Here is a 16,074-nt window from a genome sequence, read left to right as displayed (position 1 = left end):
CTGTCAGTTATGATTGTTTTTTGTTTTTAAATTGTTGTTCTTTTGGTTGTGTGAGGAGGCACAGTGTGTCTACCTACGCCTCCATCTTGGCTGGAAATCCCCTATATTCAATATTTCTGTTTTCAACCATGAATTGTCTGGGAGTATTTGTAAATATCCAGATATGTATCTCTTAGGTTACCTTTAATTGTACTGACTTTTAATTTAATGCTGTTATAGTTGGAGATGTGGTCTGTGGTCATTTATACTTATACGTGGTTAAGTTTTTCTCAGTGTTCTGTGTGTCCATGTGAGCGTGACAATGTCTTCTCAGGGTTTGGCTAAAGTACTCTGTCCTCCCCTGTTATTAGGTCCACGAGTCCTTCTGCGTTCTTCGGTCGGAGTTCTTAGTGTCAGTTTCTGAGCAGCATCAGTTTAAGTCGCCTATTGTGCATGCATCTGTGTTTGTCCTTTTCCCGTTATACATGTTTGTTTTTCCTTTACATGTTTTAAGCCTGTGCTGGGTGAACATGGGTTAAAATGCTTGAGGCTTGGTGTGCTGTTCATTTAATTGCACTGGAACCACCGGGAACAGCCCCTCGTGCTCCCTGGGCAGCTCCTCAAACTCCCTGTCCTCCTGCCCACCTGCCCTCGTCTTCAGTCCCGTGTGTGGCCGGCATTGGGGGGTCTCGGGCAGTGTGCCGGCTCAGCGGGGCGGATCGCTGGTCTGTGTGGGGCTAGTTCTCCATCACGCTGGCCACGAGTCCCGCGTCGCCCGCAGCCGCACGCTCTCCGAGCACGGCAGGCCTCGCCATTCCCACAGGACCCCGCCCAGCCCTCTGCTGACAGCGTGCGTGTGCTCCGCCACGCACACCGCCTGCGGTTTTCTGGTCTTCTGGACTTTCTGTGAACATCAGTGCAGTGGTGTGGTTTCGTGTTCTCACCTATCTTCCTTGGCACTACTTTTGAGAGTCACAAGCATCGCTCCTGCGCGGCGCCCACTGTGTGGCCCCCCCTTCCGACTGTGCTGCGTGGGCGGTGCACTGTGAGCCTGCACTCGCACATCGCACGTCGTGCACACTGGGAGGGGCTACTGAGCTGCAGGGACCGTAGGGCATTAGCCAACCAGAAGCGCAGGACAGTCGTGTATTTTTCAATGAGAAGTGTTTTCTAAAACAAAAGTGATTTCTTGAGTAGGGTAGCATTGTTTTGGAGAGCTTTTTAATATTTGGATGCTAGAAGATGCTACATTCTCACTGTTTTGATGGGTTTTTCTAATTGATTTTATTTATTTATTTGAGAGAGGGAGGAAGGGAGGGGAAAAGAGAAGGAGAGAAAACATCAGTGTGTGGTTGCCTCTCACACGCCCCCAACCAGGGACCAGGCCTGCAACCCAGGCATGTGTCCCGACTGAGAATCCACCCGGTGACCATTCCTTCACAGTCCAGCACTCAGTCCCCTGAGCCACACCAGATAGGTTGTTTGGACTGAAGTATATGAAGAAAATATTTTAATAGCTTTTTAGGTAACTGGATTTTCTTCTTTGGTCCTACACCAAACCATGACTGCAAATTGTTTCTTAATGGTTAGTTGTGAGGTGCAAACGGTGTCAGTGAAGTTTCCTCTGCCTTTACATTAAAATACATCGTCTCCCTTGCCTGGACATGGCTTTGTAACATCACACCTTGGTCATCTGTAAGACAGTGGTTTGTCAAGTCAGACAGATGGAGCCCTGCTGGTGCGGCTCAGTGGACTGAGTGCCGGCCTGAGAGCCAAAGGGTCACGGGTTCAGGTTCGGTTTCTGGCTGGGGCACAGGCCTGGGTTGTCGGCCAGGTCCCCAGTGGGGGGCGCACCAGAAGCAACCACACATTGATGTTTCTCTCGCTCTAAAAATAAATAAATAAAACCTTCTTTTAAAAAAGGCAGACGTAGCAGATGCCGACACCTCTGTAAAAACTTGTGTTTGTTACCATCTCAACCAGTCACATCAGAAAAGTCTTCTGTGCAGAGAAGCTTTCGAGCCGGTGATGGATTCAGGTCTGCTGAATGTCTAATTCTTGCTCAGAACCTCAAATGTGATGGGTGGCCACAGATAGTGGCAGCTGTTTTCCTTGACATGACCGAGAAAACGTCTGGCGGCTGGCCAAGTCGGAATGGCCTCGACCGGTCGGTTGGGTGCTCTCGCACGTGAGTGGCGCCTCCCAGGTGAAGTGGCTCCTTCAGCCCGCAGCGCTCGGGGCTTGTCTGGCGGGTGGCCCCCGGGGATGCTTGCTGTGCACTTCCTGTGATGCCACAGAACATGCCAAAGGCCTGGGCCTGCGGGCGGAGATGGAGCTCAGCGCTTTTATCGCACAAGGACACCCTCGAGTAGAACGGGGCTTTCTGACCGAGCGCGCGGCCCAGGCGGTGAAGGCCGTGGCCACCGCACCGGGCGCCTGGCTGTGTGGCCTTCGCCTCACTCCTGCTGAGGGGCCCGCGGTTCCATGCACTGCCACGTCCGCACCATCACGGCCGTGTCACGGCCGTGTCAGCACAGTGGAAAAGGTGAGGAACAGCGTGGTGTCAGCATGGAGTTAGTTTTGCTGGGGACCTGCTGCAGAGGGGTCAGGGCCCCCTGGGCCCCGTGGGCCACCTGGGGAGACCCTGTCTCCTGGGTCACCCCAGAATGGGCCACCCTGCTCTGTTGGATGACTGGTCTTCCCTTCCCAGCGGGGCTGGGCGGGACTCCGTCTTGTGCCTTCCGTGTGCGGTTCCCGTCAGCCTGTGCGTCTCGGATGTCCCCGCCTCTGCTCTGCTGCCCCTTCCACTGTGTCTTGGAGTCTTCGATGAACAGAGTTCATTTGTAATCTGGCCAAATTCCTCAAGTGTTTTCTTAGTAGTGACTGCCGCCTTGAGTTCTGTTTTTCAGTGTTTTTTCCTAGGTGAAATAAAAACATATATTTTGCATGTATTTTCTTACCTCAGCATAGTCCAAAGAAATATGTGAATGACAAATACGTGCCACATAGGTCATTAAAACTTTTTAATAGCCACATATCAGAAAATGAAAAGAAACAAGTGATGTTATATTTGCCTACCTCCGTATATCCAACCTCATTTCAGTCCATGCTCAAAATAAAAATATTAGTGAGACACTTCAGTTTTTCCATACTGGACATTCAAAATCTTGCTCCCATTTCAAATCCTTAGTAGCCATACATGACGTGGGGCTACCGAGCAAGCAGTTTCATGCTTTTATTGTCTTGCCTTCCATATTTAGACCCACAACTTGCTGGAAATTGGAATTAAAGTTTTATATGGTATGAAGTTATGGTCAAGTTCAATGCATTTCCATGTGGAGACCCAGTTCCTTAGTGGCACTTGTGAAAATGGCTGTTGTCCCCACCTCCAGCGCTGCCTTCGCTGTAGCCCGCGTGCCCACATGGGTGCAGCTGTGCCCCTGGGTTCTGCGCTGCCCACCGGCCCCCATGTCCTCATGCCAGCTGCTTGCCGTCTCGGTGGCTGTGGCTTCGTGTTCTCACGTCTAGAGTGGACGTCCTCTCTCGCCTGCTCTTCCAAAGTGGTTGGTTGGTTGGTTGGTTGGTGCTTACCGTTTTCGTATGGCCGAAAATTACCCTGTGAAGCTGCACACATGCGTGCACAGGCCCCGGAGAGAGCTGCCTGGGGTCCGCCTGCCTCTGTCCACCCGGGGGGTGGGGGGTTCACTTCTCTCGGTGCCGTGTCTTCTGACCCAGGTGTACAGGGCTTTTCTACATCTAGAAGGGTTTCCTGTTTTTCTCTGTTGCAACGTTGAACCTTTTTTCAACAGCATTTGTCCACAGGCATTTAACTTAATTCATGCTATTTTAAATTATATTTTGCATTTTTCTTCTACCTTTATTCGTGTAGATGACTTTGACTTCTTTTTAAGTTGTTTACTTGGCCAGGAGTCATACAGACCTCTGACCTTACTGGTCTCAAGTGGAATCCCAAATATATCTCAAGGGCTGCCCTTCCAAGTCACAGTCCGTTTGTCCTGGATGGGCTGTGTGCAGCCGTTGGTCATGTGATCGTCATGAAAGGTCTCCACATAGATGACTTGTCCCCCCTTCTCAGCCTTGGCCCCTGGCACTCCCGACACAAGAGGAGAAGGAGGCGTGGAGGACTGAGGGGGCAGTTCTGGACAGCACCCGGCATTAAGGTGGAGGTGAGTGAGAAGCGGCCGAGACAGGAGTGGGAGAACCAGCATGGAGCCACGGGAGTCGTTTGAGGGATGGTGTGCTCAGTAGTTGTCTGTCTGGATCTGGGTTTTTTACTCGAAGGTCATAAAGTAGTTGTCACGCTTTCTTGTGTGCCGGTAGAGGACCCGAGACTCCTGGGGACAGAGCCCAGGGACTTTATGACTCCTGTCCTGCACATATCACGGGCACCTACATGTCTGCTCTCTTGCTCCCACCTCCTCCCCAAACCCCACATCAGTGAAGTGGGGGACCCACCACAGGTGCGGCAGGCCCTGTGCGTCTGCGTCGCAGCTCAGGGCCCTGAGCGTGGGGTCCTGCTGCTCTCCTAGTGGGCAGTAAGCGAGCCCTCTGCGCCTCGAGGTTGTCAGCTGAGAAGTAGCCTGGCGGGGGGTCAGACCGCACAGCGTTTTTGGCACATCCAATAGGACATGGACAGGCTGCGTGTCCGTGGAGGCCTGGCCCCCAGGACTCTTCCTAACAAACGTTTCAGAAGTTAACCTAGAAAGGTGCAGAGTGCTGACCATGGCAACAAAGAGCGCGTCTGATGTTTGCTCGATGCGCATTAGGGGAGGATGAGAGCGAAGCCAGACTGAACTGTGGGAGAGGAATCGTGGTGGCGAGGAAGCTGAGCAGGTCCAGGAAGGTGCCCGGCAGTGAGGGGAGGAGCGTGCAGACCGTACGCGGGTGTGGGCGGTCCGTGCTGCAGGAGAGGGCTGGTCACCAGAGGGCGCTCCCCCTGGGGGAGTTTTGTTGGTGCTGTGTGATGTTGGAGGTGGCGGTGAGTGTGAGTGTGTGCAACATACCCGTTAGGAAGGACAGACCAGTGAGCCCCCGCCGTCCCTGGTACCGTGCACCGCACTTCCCTAGCTTCTTCTTCCTTTCCCAGGTGACCACTGTCCTGGAGCTCTGAATTTGCCATTTCCCTTTTGATCTTAGTCAGAAGGCCAAGAAGCAGTTCATTCCCCCTTTTCAAAAATTCCTTTAAATTGATTGCCCAGACATGCTCACCTCATCACACAACCACATCAAAATTACAACTAAAATACAGAACAACTGTCACTAAGAACCACCAAAGTCAAGTTGAATGGAAGTCTCACAACCATGGAATTAAACCACATCCATCAAACTGGTGGGAGGGGCCCAGATGTGCAACGGGCTGGTCTCATACCCACGTGTGGTGGATAAAAATTCAGGAGGGACATCTCAGGAGCGAGGAATCCCAGCCCTACACCAGGCCTCCCAGCCCCACACCAGGCCTCCCAGCCCAGGGTTCCATGTCCAGGAAGGCAAGTCCCCACAACTTCTGGCTGCAAAATCCTGCGGGGACTGAGGCTGTGGAAGAAACTCCTGGAGCCCCAAGCGGTTTCTCCTCAAGACCCCGCACACGGACTCGCCTGCGCAGGCTCAGTCCTTCTGAGCTCCGGCGCCAGGGCAGCAGTTTGAAAGACGCCAGTGGCACAGGGAGAAACCGGAGTGTCTGGCACCGAGGCACACAGAGGCCATCGTCCCTTTTCTAAACCCTGTCCCTACAGAGCCACAGAGCCAGCAAGCTGCTGCCATATCTGAGACTCCATCAGCCTGGCTGACACCGTTTGACCCACCTGGGAGATCCCCAGAGACTCTGCCCCAGCGGAGACAGGGGCCTGCCCAAGCTGCTTTTTCCTGTGGAAGGCTGGTCTTGGCTCATGCTTCACAGCTTCCTAAATCTTCTCAAACGAGCAACAGCTGGCCTCAGTGAGCCCATGCCAGGCACTAGCAGCAAACAGCCTAGATTCACAGCTTGGCTTTGCCTGGGAATCTCCAAGCCCAGCACAAGTAGCAGCCATCTCAGATTGCTTTATTGCTCAGGCAGGATGGCCCCAGGCAAAACACAGGTGGGGACTGACCTTGGCCTACACCACCGGGGAAACCCCAGGGCCAGTGCACCCAGTGGACAGCCACGGACCACATCGGAGCACCACCACCCTGCCCCTGCACAGCTGATCCTCCACAGAGGGCGGAGGTTGGTGGTCAGTGGGCACAGCCAGTCCTTGTACCTCACTGGCCTGGGTAAATCCCTCCCGTTGGTTTGCCAGCAGCACTCAAGGCTCAACTACAACAGGAGGGTGTACTCGGCCTACACGAAGCCCACCTCGGGGACCAACTTGGGTGATAGAGGAGGCTGTGCTACTGGACCCTACAGGACACCTGCTACATTAGGCCACTCTACCAAGACGCAGAGTCAAAGCAGCTGTCCCTAATACATGGAAACAAACACAGGGAGGCTGCCAAAATGAGGAGACAAACATGGCCAAGATGAAAGAACAGACCAAAACTCCAGAAACAGAACTCGACAAAATGGAGATAAGCAATCTGTCAGATGCAGAGTTCAAAACACTGGTTATCGGGATGCTCAAGGAACTTAGCGAGGACTTCAGTAGCATAAAAAAACCCAGTCAGAAATGAAGGATACACTAACTGAAATAAATAAAGAACAATTTACAGGGAAACGACAGTAGAGTGGATGAAGAATCAAATCAATGATCTGGAACATAAAGAGGCAGAAACAACCACTCAGAACAACAGGGAGAAAGAACCCCTCCCAAAACGAGGGTAGTATATAAGCAGCCCCTGGGACAACTTGAAGAGGTCCAACATGCGCAGCATAGGGATGCCCAAAGGAGAACAGAAAGAGCAAGAAAATGGAAACCTATTTGAAAAAATGATGACAGAAAACTTCCCTAATTTGGTGAAGGAAATAGACATGCAAGTCCAGGAAGCACAGAGAGTCCCAAACAAGATGAACCCAAAGAGGCCCACTGCAAAAGCAATCAGAATGCCAGAGGTTAAAGATGAAGAGAGAATCTTAAAAGCAACAAGAAAAAAGAAGTCAGTTTCCTATGGGGGAGTTCCCTTACAACTATCAGCTGATTTCTGAAAAGAAGCTTTGCAGGCAAGAAGGGATTAGCAAGAAATATTCAAAATCCTGAAAAGCAGGGACCTACATCCAAGATTACTCTACCCAGCAAAGCTGTCATTTAGAATGGAAGAGCTGATAAAGAGCTTCCCAAACAAGAAAAAACTGGAAGAGTTCATCATCACCAAACCATTGTTATATGAAATGTTAAAAGGACTATATTTAAGAAAAACATGATTGGAACTATGAGCAATAAAATGGTATAAATGCGTATCTGTCAAAAATTTAATCCAAAACACAAACTTAAGTACACAGGAAGCACAGAGACAGAATCATGGCTATGGAGAGCTTTTTGATGGTTGCCAGATGGAAGGGGGTGTAGGGGAGTAGGTGAAGACATGAGGGGATTAAGAAGTACAAATAGGTCCCTGGCTTGTGTTGTTCAGTGGATTGAGTGCTGGCCTGTGAACCAAAGTGTTGCCGGTTCAATTCCCCATCAGAGCACGTGCCTTGGTTTTGGGCCAGGTCCCCAGTAGGGGGTGCTCAAGGGGCAACCACACATGGATGTTTCTCTCCCTTTCTTCCTCTTCTTCCCCCTCTAAAAATAAAGAAATAAAAAAAAATATTAAAGTACAGATAGGTAGTTACAGAATAGCCATGGAGTTGTAAAGTGCAGTAGAGGTCATGGAGTAGTCAGAGATCTTACACGCATGACCCATGGACATGAACCGTGGTGGGAGGATTGCCTGAGGGAGTGGGGAGTGCCTGGTGGAGGAGAGCAAATGGGGGAAAAATGGGGACAACTATAATAGCATAAATGATAGAATACAGTTTTAAAAAATTGGCGACAAATTGACAACTATCAACGCCTGAATCTGAAAAAACGAAAAATAAAAGAAAGTAAACAGCCTGAACAGGAACAGAATCGGGAATGGAGATCATTTGGAGGGTTATCTCTGGGAGGGGCGGGGGGGTGGGGGAAATAGTGCAGGGTTAAGAAGTGCAGTGGATAGGAACAAAATAGATGGGGTGACTGGGAATAGGGCAGGAAATGGAGAAGCCACAGTGTTTACCATGGACGTGAACTAAGAGGTGGGGCTTGCTGGAGGGAAGGGCAGTCCCAGGAGGAGGGGGGCAAAGGGAGAAAAACTGGGACAACTGTATAGCATACTCGGTAAAATACACTTAAAATTGTATTGCGTTTGTGTGTGTCTCTAAGTAATGTTACTTCATATCGACCTCAATCTTTATGAAAATGCTGTTTGTTTTCTGTGTCTTGCTGTCTCTTCTCTGAAATGATCCCTGGTGCTGTCGGTTTTCCTTATTTCCATGTACATGTTCATTCGTGAGTCGCAGAGTGCGATTCACACACAGTTCAGTATATTCCAGTGTAATTTATTCATCAGTAACCTTACTGAGAGATGGAGTCTTTAGATCTTTGCAGCTGTGAAGATGGTGCCTGGGCATGGACATGTCCGTCCCCCGGCCTCCCTCCGTTTAAAGGTCCTGCCAGAGCGTGTGCGAGCGGGGCTCCTGCAGAGAGACCACACCAGTAGGGGCAGGCACCAGGTGGGCCAGAGAATGGTGTGGGTTCTCTTTCCAAAAAAAATAAAACAGGTACATCTTTCATTTTCACCAATAACTTCATGGTTTTGGATGTTCCGAGTGAGTCGGCTCTCTCCCACGTGACACAACATTGATTGTTCTCAGTTAGGGTCTCGATTTGATCGCTGTCAACCTCAGCTGGTCTGCCCGACCGTGGAGCGCTGTCCAGCGAGACCTCTCCGGCACGGAAGTTGTCACACACCTTTTGACACGTTCGCAGCGCCTTCTCCACATGCCACACACATCTTTTTTGTGCTTCAGTTGTGTTTTTACCTGTCTTCAAATAATAAAGCATAATGTGCTGAACATGTATTTTCTTCCGTCTTTAATATCCAATTGGCTGCACAAAAAGCTCTCCAACTCTGAGGTCTGGTTTTAAAATTTTTATTTATCTTTAGAGGGGAAGGGAAGGAGAGAGGGAGAGAAACGTAAATGTGTGGTTGCCCCTCATGCACCCCCTGCCGGGAACTGGCCTGCAGCCCAGACATGTGCCCTGACTGGGAATCGAACCACGATCCTTTGGTTTGCAGGCCTGTGTTCAGTCCACTGAGCTATACCAGCCAGGGCTATGATGTCTGTTTTTTAATGCACACTGATATGACAGCTGTCATATTACAGTCTAACAAGGTTGTTTCACATGAAGTTAAAGACAACTAAGCAATACAGGAAAAAAATCAAGTGAACTTTTGGCCAACCCAGTAGGTAGAGGGAAGAGATTTATTACAGGGATTGGTTTGTGTGGTTATGGAGGCCGAGAAGCCCCACAACCTGCTGTCTGCAGGCTCGAGGCCCAGGGAAGCCAGTGGTGGAGTTCAGTCTGTTTCCAGAGGCTCAAGAACCAGGGGGCAGTGGTGTGAACCCGGGGACCCAGGTGCTGGTGCCTGTGGGCAGCAGGTGGAGTCAGCTCCCGTGGGAGGGTGGAGCCCACCTTCCTCTGCCTCTTGTTCATTCAGCTCCTCAGTGGAATGCAGGAGGCGCCCCACGTAGGGAGGACCGTCTTTCTGACTCGGTGGCAGCCTCCTCCAGAGACACCCTCAGGCACACCTGAAAGCCGTTGTGCTAGCTGCACGACCTCCCGTCACCACCCGTGCAGGTCGACATGACGTCAGTCGTCACAGAGCCCATCCGTGGTCTCGCGCTGCTGGGTTCTAGGGAAGTGAGGTGCTTGGGTGCGTACGAGAAGTCTTGTTTCCCAAGTGCATGTCTGTCTGTGCCCCACCAGTGGTGCTGGAGCTCCAGTCGCCCTCTCCTGCCTGCAGTCAGCACTGGGGGGCAGAGTTGAAGTTGTGTAGGGGCAGGAAGGAGAAAGAGGGACAAAGGGCAGTGCTCGTAGGTCCCACCAAGATGGGGCTCAGTGGGTTGAGCATTGACCTGCAAACCAGAGTTGCCCGTTCAATTCCCAGTCCCAGAGCACGTGCCTAGGTTGCACGCCAGGTCCCCAGTAGGGGGCATATGAGAGGCAACCACACACTGATGTTTCTCTCCCTTTCTCCCTCCCTTCCCCCTCTCTAAAATTAAATAAATATATCTTTTAAAACCACCAAATGTTAGAAAAAAGAATCTTCCTCCTTTTGAGACAGGATTTGCAGGCAAGGTTACATCGGATGCAGATAAGGTGGGGGTGGGGAGTGTAGATGTTGCCAGAAACTGTGTTTGAGAGGGAGAGTGGGTTTAGCGGGGCTGGGTGGAGTGGGAGTGGGGAAGGTTCCAGGTGGTCTCTCTGTGAAATGAGAACAGTGAGCTGGCAGGTTGTTCAGGTGGCTGACCAGCCTGAGGTCCCTATTGAAAATGGAGATATCACTGCAGGGGCCCCAGTCTGCCCATTGGCAAGGGCTTCCCCCTCAGCAGCATCCAGGTGTTGGACAAGGAGAACAGTGCAGGTGTTTGGTGAGAGCAGGTGTCTGTACTGGCCCAGAGGATGGTTCTTCAGGGTGTCTGGGTGCAGGGGGCTCCCTCCTTCCAACATGCACCCTGAATTTCTGCCGCAGCTGCTTCCCTGCTACCTGTCTCATCCGGGCCGGGGCACCTGCCACTGGGCCTGGCCCCGAGCAGTCACCCGGGAACGGTTTCTGAGTGGTTCACGTCAAAGGCGGTGTTTCAGGGGCTGGGAGTGTTTACAGCACGCACCCTGCATGGCAGAGCTCTCACCTCGGAGGGCTGTGGAGACGCGTCCGTGGTCTTTGTGTAGCTGAGCAGGCAAGGGCTCGTTCATGGGGCGCCTTAGAGAACGACCCAGTGCCTGATGCTGGAGAAGACAGGTTTCTGTTTAGGGTGATCCAGCCTCAGGGGTCTCAGAGCACTGCTGCTCGAAGCCCTTCTCTCCCACTGCCCTTGCTCCCGAGACAGCGTAAGCCAAAAGCAAGCCCGAAAGTTCCCCGTCTCCTTATGTTCAGCTGGCTGCGCAGGCAGTTCTCCGGGCCCTCTGGAAGGCACCAGAGTCAGCATCCTAACGCAGCAACCCTGTCCTTCAGGACCTGGGGTACGTTGTGACTCGCTCCGTGTTACCGTCCAGGAAATCGTGTGCAGCGATACACTGCTTCGTGGTGGTGTCCAGGAGAGACACGGGTCCCGAGAGTCCAGGTGGAGGCCGGGTCTGCATGGCAGGACTCTCAATGGCTTTGGGGTCTGCTAGAGCGGGCACGGTCATGGCAGCCAGCCTGCTTCGTTCCTAGCCCACGGTGGACCAGCTCCTCCAGCCCCCAAGGCGCCTCCCTCACTACCCGCAGCCTGCTGGAGTCTCCCTTCTCTGCCAGCCGCACCAGGACTCCTCCTCACGAATCCCCGCCTGGCTGCCCGCCCTTAGTTTAAGTCCTGCCCCGAGCCTCCTGGAGACCGCATCTCCAACTCCTCCCTCAAGGAGCTACAGTTGCCATTTCTCCAGGATTGTTTATGTTTACTGGGCTGCCATCCTCAGTCAGGGCAAGGGCGACTTGGTGAGGTGTGTGGGGGGGGGGGGACACGCCCTCCTGCAGCTTGAGCCGGGCTGTTTTCTGAGTCACGCCCACCTTGCCACACGTGGGGGCGCAGCTGTTAAACTAGCTTTTTTTTATGAAGAGCATCTGAAGCCCTGTCGTCTGCTCCCTTCATCCCGCAACCAAGGGCTATGGGGGCTTTAGGGACACCTCAGTCTACACCTAGTTTTGCTTGGATTCTCAGGCAGTTGCAGTCCTTTTTTATTTGTTTTTTTAAAAGATTTTATTTATTTTTAGAGAGAACGAAAGTGGGGATGGAGGGAGGGAAACATCAGTGTGTGGTTGCCTCTCACAGGCCCCTTCTAGGGACCTGGCCTGCAACCCAGGCATGTGCCCCGACTGGGAACTGAACCAGCCACCCCTGGTTCTCAGGCCAGCACCCAGTGCACTGAGCCACACCAGCTGGGGCTTCTGTTTGTATTCTGACGCTGCGGGCAGGCGGGTGCAGACCCCCGGAAGTGCTGTAGGTCAGAGGGCTGCGCCCCAGCTCCTGTAACCGGGGTGGCCTGGGCTGCCTGTCAGGCCAGCGGAGGAGGGCGTGAAGGTTGTCCCAGTTCTTAGTTCTGTGCTGAGGCCACACAGAGAGTCGCTGAAGGCCTGGCCTGCCCGGTGCCGGAGAAGCCCTGATGCTGGAGGGGACTCTCTGCAGAGGCTCCAAAGAGCTGCTGGGCCCAGGCCGGGGCTGGGCGTGGCACTCGGTCTCAGCAGCTCGCTCACCAGCGTCTTCCCAGTGATGTGGGTTTGAGTTTCCCTGATTTTCAGAGTTTTTGTGTGTACGTTGCAGATCAGCTTGGGTTTTATACTTATACAAGGGCTTGAAAGCGTAAGTTATATTGCATTTTCCATTTGTAATGTTTAAGAAACAAGAAGTTTGTCTGGTTGGGGCTGGGAGGTGGCTGCTCTGGAAGAATTAGCTTTTCTTCAATGAGCTCTGTGTGGCACTGAAGCTTCCGGTCACAAGGACACGACTTCACCAAATTCATGGTCACCTTCGTTTTCAAGGTTGGCTGTTCCAAGGCTCTGTCAGGCTGTGGACGTGAGCAGCTGTGGCTGTGCTCTCCCGTGTGTGGCCGAGACAAGAGTCCCACTCTTCACACCGAGGAGCCGGGTTCTTTCATAGTTGCCGTGTACAGGGCGCGAGGTCCCAATTTAAATTAGCCATCGAAGAGTTGGCTGATCCTGGTCCTTACCGAGAGTGTTTGCCCTGTTGGGTCTTGCCCATGATACAAGCGCCAGTTCCTCGGTAAGGAGTGTCATGAAAGTGGGGGCTAACATCATTTTTTGCTGCTGTCCAGAGTTGTCAGACTGGCCAGACAGAAAGGTGTCGGAATGGCAAGCTTTGGCTTTTGTCACTGAACATAATGCTGCTGAGAGTCATACCTGCCGTGGCCTCGGCCGGTGGTTAATTTCTGTTTCTGAGTAAGTAGTCCATCGTGAGGACTGACCGCAGCTGGTCTCTCCATCCACAGGGGGAGGGACATTTGCATGTCCCTGCTTCTGGCTGATATGAATAAAGCTCCTAGTGACATTTCAGTACAAGTCTCTGGTGTGGACAGGGTCCATTTCTCTTTGGTGAGTACCCAGGAGCGTAGTTCAGGGTCACAGGCTGCGCTGCAGGGCACTCCCACTGCCACTGGGCTCCGTCCTGGCCGAGGCCGGGCACTGACCGTCTGTCCTCGTAGCCATTCCCGTGGCTCACGGTGTTACTGCATGTGGTTTTAACTTGCGTTTTCTTAATGACTTGGTGAGCCTCTCTCCATGTGCTTATTTTCCACCTGTGACTCTGGTGAAGTGGCCGTTTCCCACCTTCTACCTGCGTTTAAGTGATTGTCTTATCGAGGTGTGAGGAGTCTGTATACTTTGATAAGATATTTCTCAAGTATTTTCTCCCATTGTTTGGCTTTCCTTTTTGTTTTATAGCACTTCTTTTTTGAACAGCAAAAGTTTTACGTTTTGATCAAGTCCAATCTATCAACTTGTAAATGATTTGGGCTTTTTGTTTTCTTTGGAGAAAATCTTTGCTACCCAGGGTTGTAAAGATCTGTTTCCCTCTGCTTTTTCTGGATGTTTTATTGTTTGAGCTGAAACATTTGACCTGCTACTTATTTTGTTGATGTTTATTATGACTTTTGTAAAGTGAGAATAGCAGGCTTTTTTGCATGTGGATCCCCGTTTCCAGAATGTTTGTTGAAAATACTGTTTTTCCTCATTGAGTTACATCCACATCTTTGTCAAAAGCCAGTTGAGGGCATGCACGCCGGTCTGCCTCTGGGCTGCGTCCCACTGTGTGTGTTCCCCGGCTGTGGGCTGTGCCGTGGGGGCTTTTTGTGGGAAGTCCTGAGGTTAGGGAGGGGAGAGGCCCTCCAGCTCACTGTCTTCTGGGAAGTGCCGGGCTCTGCACCCCCGTGGGGGTTAGAAGCGCCTTCGCAGCCTCTGCGGGAGGGTTGCTGCTCGGAGCTGGGCACCAGTTTAGGGGAGACTGGCATCTCATCAGGGCTCCAGCCCGCGAGTGTGGCGGGTCTCTGTGGATTTAGGTCTTTTACGTTTGTTCCTAGAGTAGTTTTGTTGTCTCCAAACTACAGGCTTTGCCCATGGTGTATCGAAATTTTTCCAAAAAAAGTTTTTATCGAAACTTTCCAAAAAGTTTCTCTGGTTATTTTAAATGGTGCTTCTGAAGTTTTTAACACCTGGTTGTTTGTTTATCACTAGTGGACAGACACATGCTTGTTCTGTGTGTGGACCTTATACCTTGTGAAGCCCCACTCACTGCCAATTCTGGTGGTCTTTCCCTAGTTCCTTAGAGTTTTCTACATAGACGACGCATCATCTGCAAATAACATAGTCCTTCCTTCCCAGCCTGTATTTTACTTTTCCCTGCTTCTCTGCCTGGGTCCAGACCTCCAGTGTGTCACTGCGTAGAGGCGGCGTGAGTAGACGGCCTTCCTGGTCCCCAGTCGAGGGGACAGCATTTAGTCCGTGACTGCGACATGTGAGGTTAGCTGCAGGGCCGGGCAGGTGAGGTTGAAGAACTTGACTTCTGTTTCAGTTCACTGAGACTTAACTGTGAATGGGTATTTAATTTCATCCAACTTTACCTGCATCTGTTGAGATGATTGTGGACGTTTTTCTTTCATTTGTTGAAAATAATCATGGCCTCATCACTTTGTAAACACTGAAAGAGCTTTGCCTTCCTGGGGCAACCCAGACTCAGTCAGGGCGTGCGTATTGTCCGCTCCGTGGGCCGCTGGTACTTTGCTGGGGGTCACTGCATCTGTGCTCACGGGGGAGTCAGTCTATAAGTTTCTTGCCTCAGAGGGTCTGTGTGTGGTTTTGATGTCAAGGTAGTGCCTCATAGAACTAACTAGAAAATACTCTTTCCTCTTTAAGATTTTTTAGAAATGTTTATGTAGTGTTGGTATTATTTCTCCCTTAAATGTTTGGTAGAGGTCCCCAGTGAAGCTGTCTTGACCACAAGTTGCCTTATTGGAAAGGTGGGGGTTTGTCGGTGGTAGTTTTGGCTTGTAAACAGCAGACATTTATTTCTCACATTTCTGGAGGCTGGGAGGTCCCAAAATGGAAGCATCCGCAGACTGGCATTTGGGGGAAGCCCGGTGCCGGGCTCCTGGGCACCCTCTCATTGCGTCCTACGTGGCCTCAGGGCCTCGTCGGGAGGGTTGGAACTCTGAGTTCAGTGTAGCTGATAAAGGTTATCTTTTTCTTCATGAGCGAGCTTTGTCACTTTTGTCTTAAGCTTGCACACAGTCTCCCCGTTTGTGTAAGTCCAGGCCAGGCTTACGCCCTTACGCCCAGGCGTCCTCACGCTTACGCCGTGCTGCACGCACGTCAGTCCATGTCGGCGGCCCTCGGGTGCCCACCTTACATCAGCTGTGTCTGCCTGGCGTTGCTCACACACCCCTTTATTTGCTTTTACTTCCTGGGGTCTCGGTGGTTGCCTGCTCCCCCCACCTCTCTCGTTCCCCATGTTCCGCTGTTCGAGTTGTGTCTCTTTTCTCCCTGACAGCTTGGCTGGAGGTTTAACGTTATCAAGTTCATTGATCTTTTGGTTGAATTGATTTTCCATTTTATATTTCATTAATTTTTGCTCTTTATTATTTCTGTCTTTCTACTTCAGATTTAATTCGTTATTCTTGAGGTTTCTTAATGTAGAAGTTTACACTATTGATTTGAGACCTTTCTTCTTTTCTGGTTCACACACTTAATTCCGCAAAATCCTGTCTGAACGTGGCTTCAGTGGCTCCCCCAGAGTTTCGATGTGTTGTCTTTCATTCTACTCAGAATATTTTATAACTTTCCTTACTGTGATTTATTCTTGGACCCACAGATATAGGTGTACTTTTTAACTTCCAAATATTTTGGAGTATTTTCTTTTTTCTTGAGGTG

The 16,074-nt window shown here is 51.3% G+C and overlaps 1 protein-coding gene across 3 annotated transcripts in view; it reads left to right on the top strand.

Annotated features, from left to right (window-relative positions):
• Positions 1-16,074, top strand: part of FAM193A (family with sequence similarity 193 member A) — a 103,130-nt gene that overhangs the window by 31,607 nt on the left and 55,449 nt on the right. The window contains exon 2 of one of the 3 annotated variants that reach the window (XM_053672471.1): positions 4,076-4,166. The exons of the other annotated variants lie outside the window; for them this stretch is intronic. The gene's annotated coding sequence lies outside the window, so the exon portion shown is untranslated. The remainder of the gene's footprint in view (positions 1-4,075; positions 4,167-16,074) is intronic. 3 annotated transcript variants of the gene reach the window in all.

Source organism: Artibeus jamaicensis, unplaced genomic scaffold (assembly GCF_021234435.1).
Source record: "Artibeus jamaicensis isolate MK-2021 breed Jamaican fruit bat unplaced genomic scaffold, CSHL_Jam_final contig_76, whole genome shotgun sequence".
Classification (NCBI taxonomy): Eukaryota; Metazoa; Chordata; class Mammalia; order Chiroptera; family Phyllostomidae; genus Artibeus; species Artibeus jamaicensis.
Note: the sequence above shows the minus strand (reverse complement) of the source record. Positions and strands in the feature narration are given on the sequence as shown.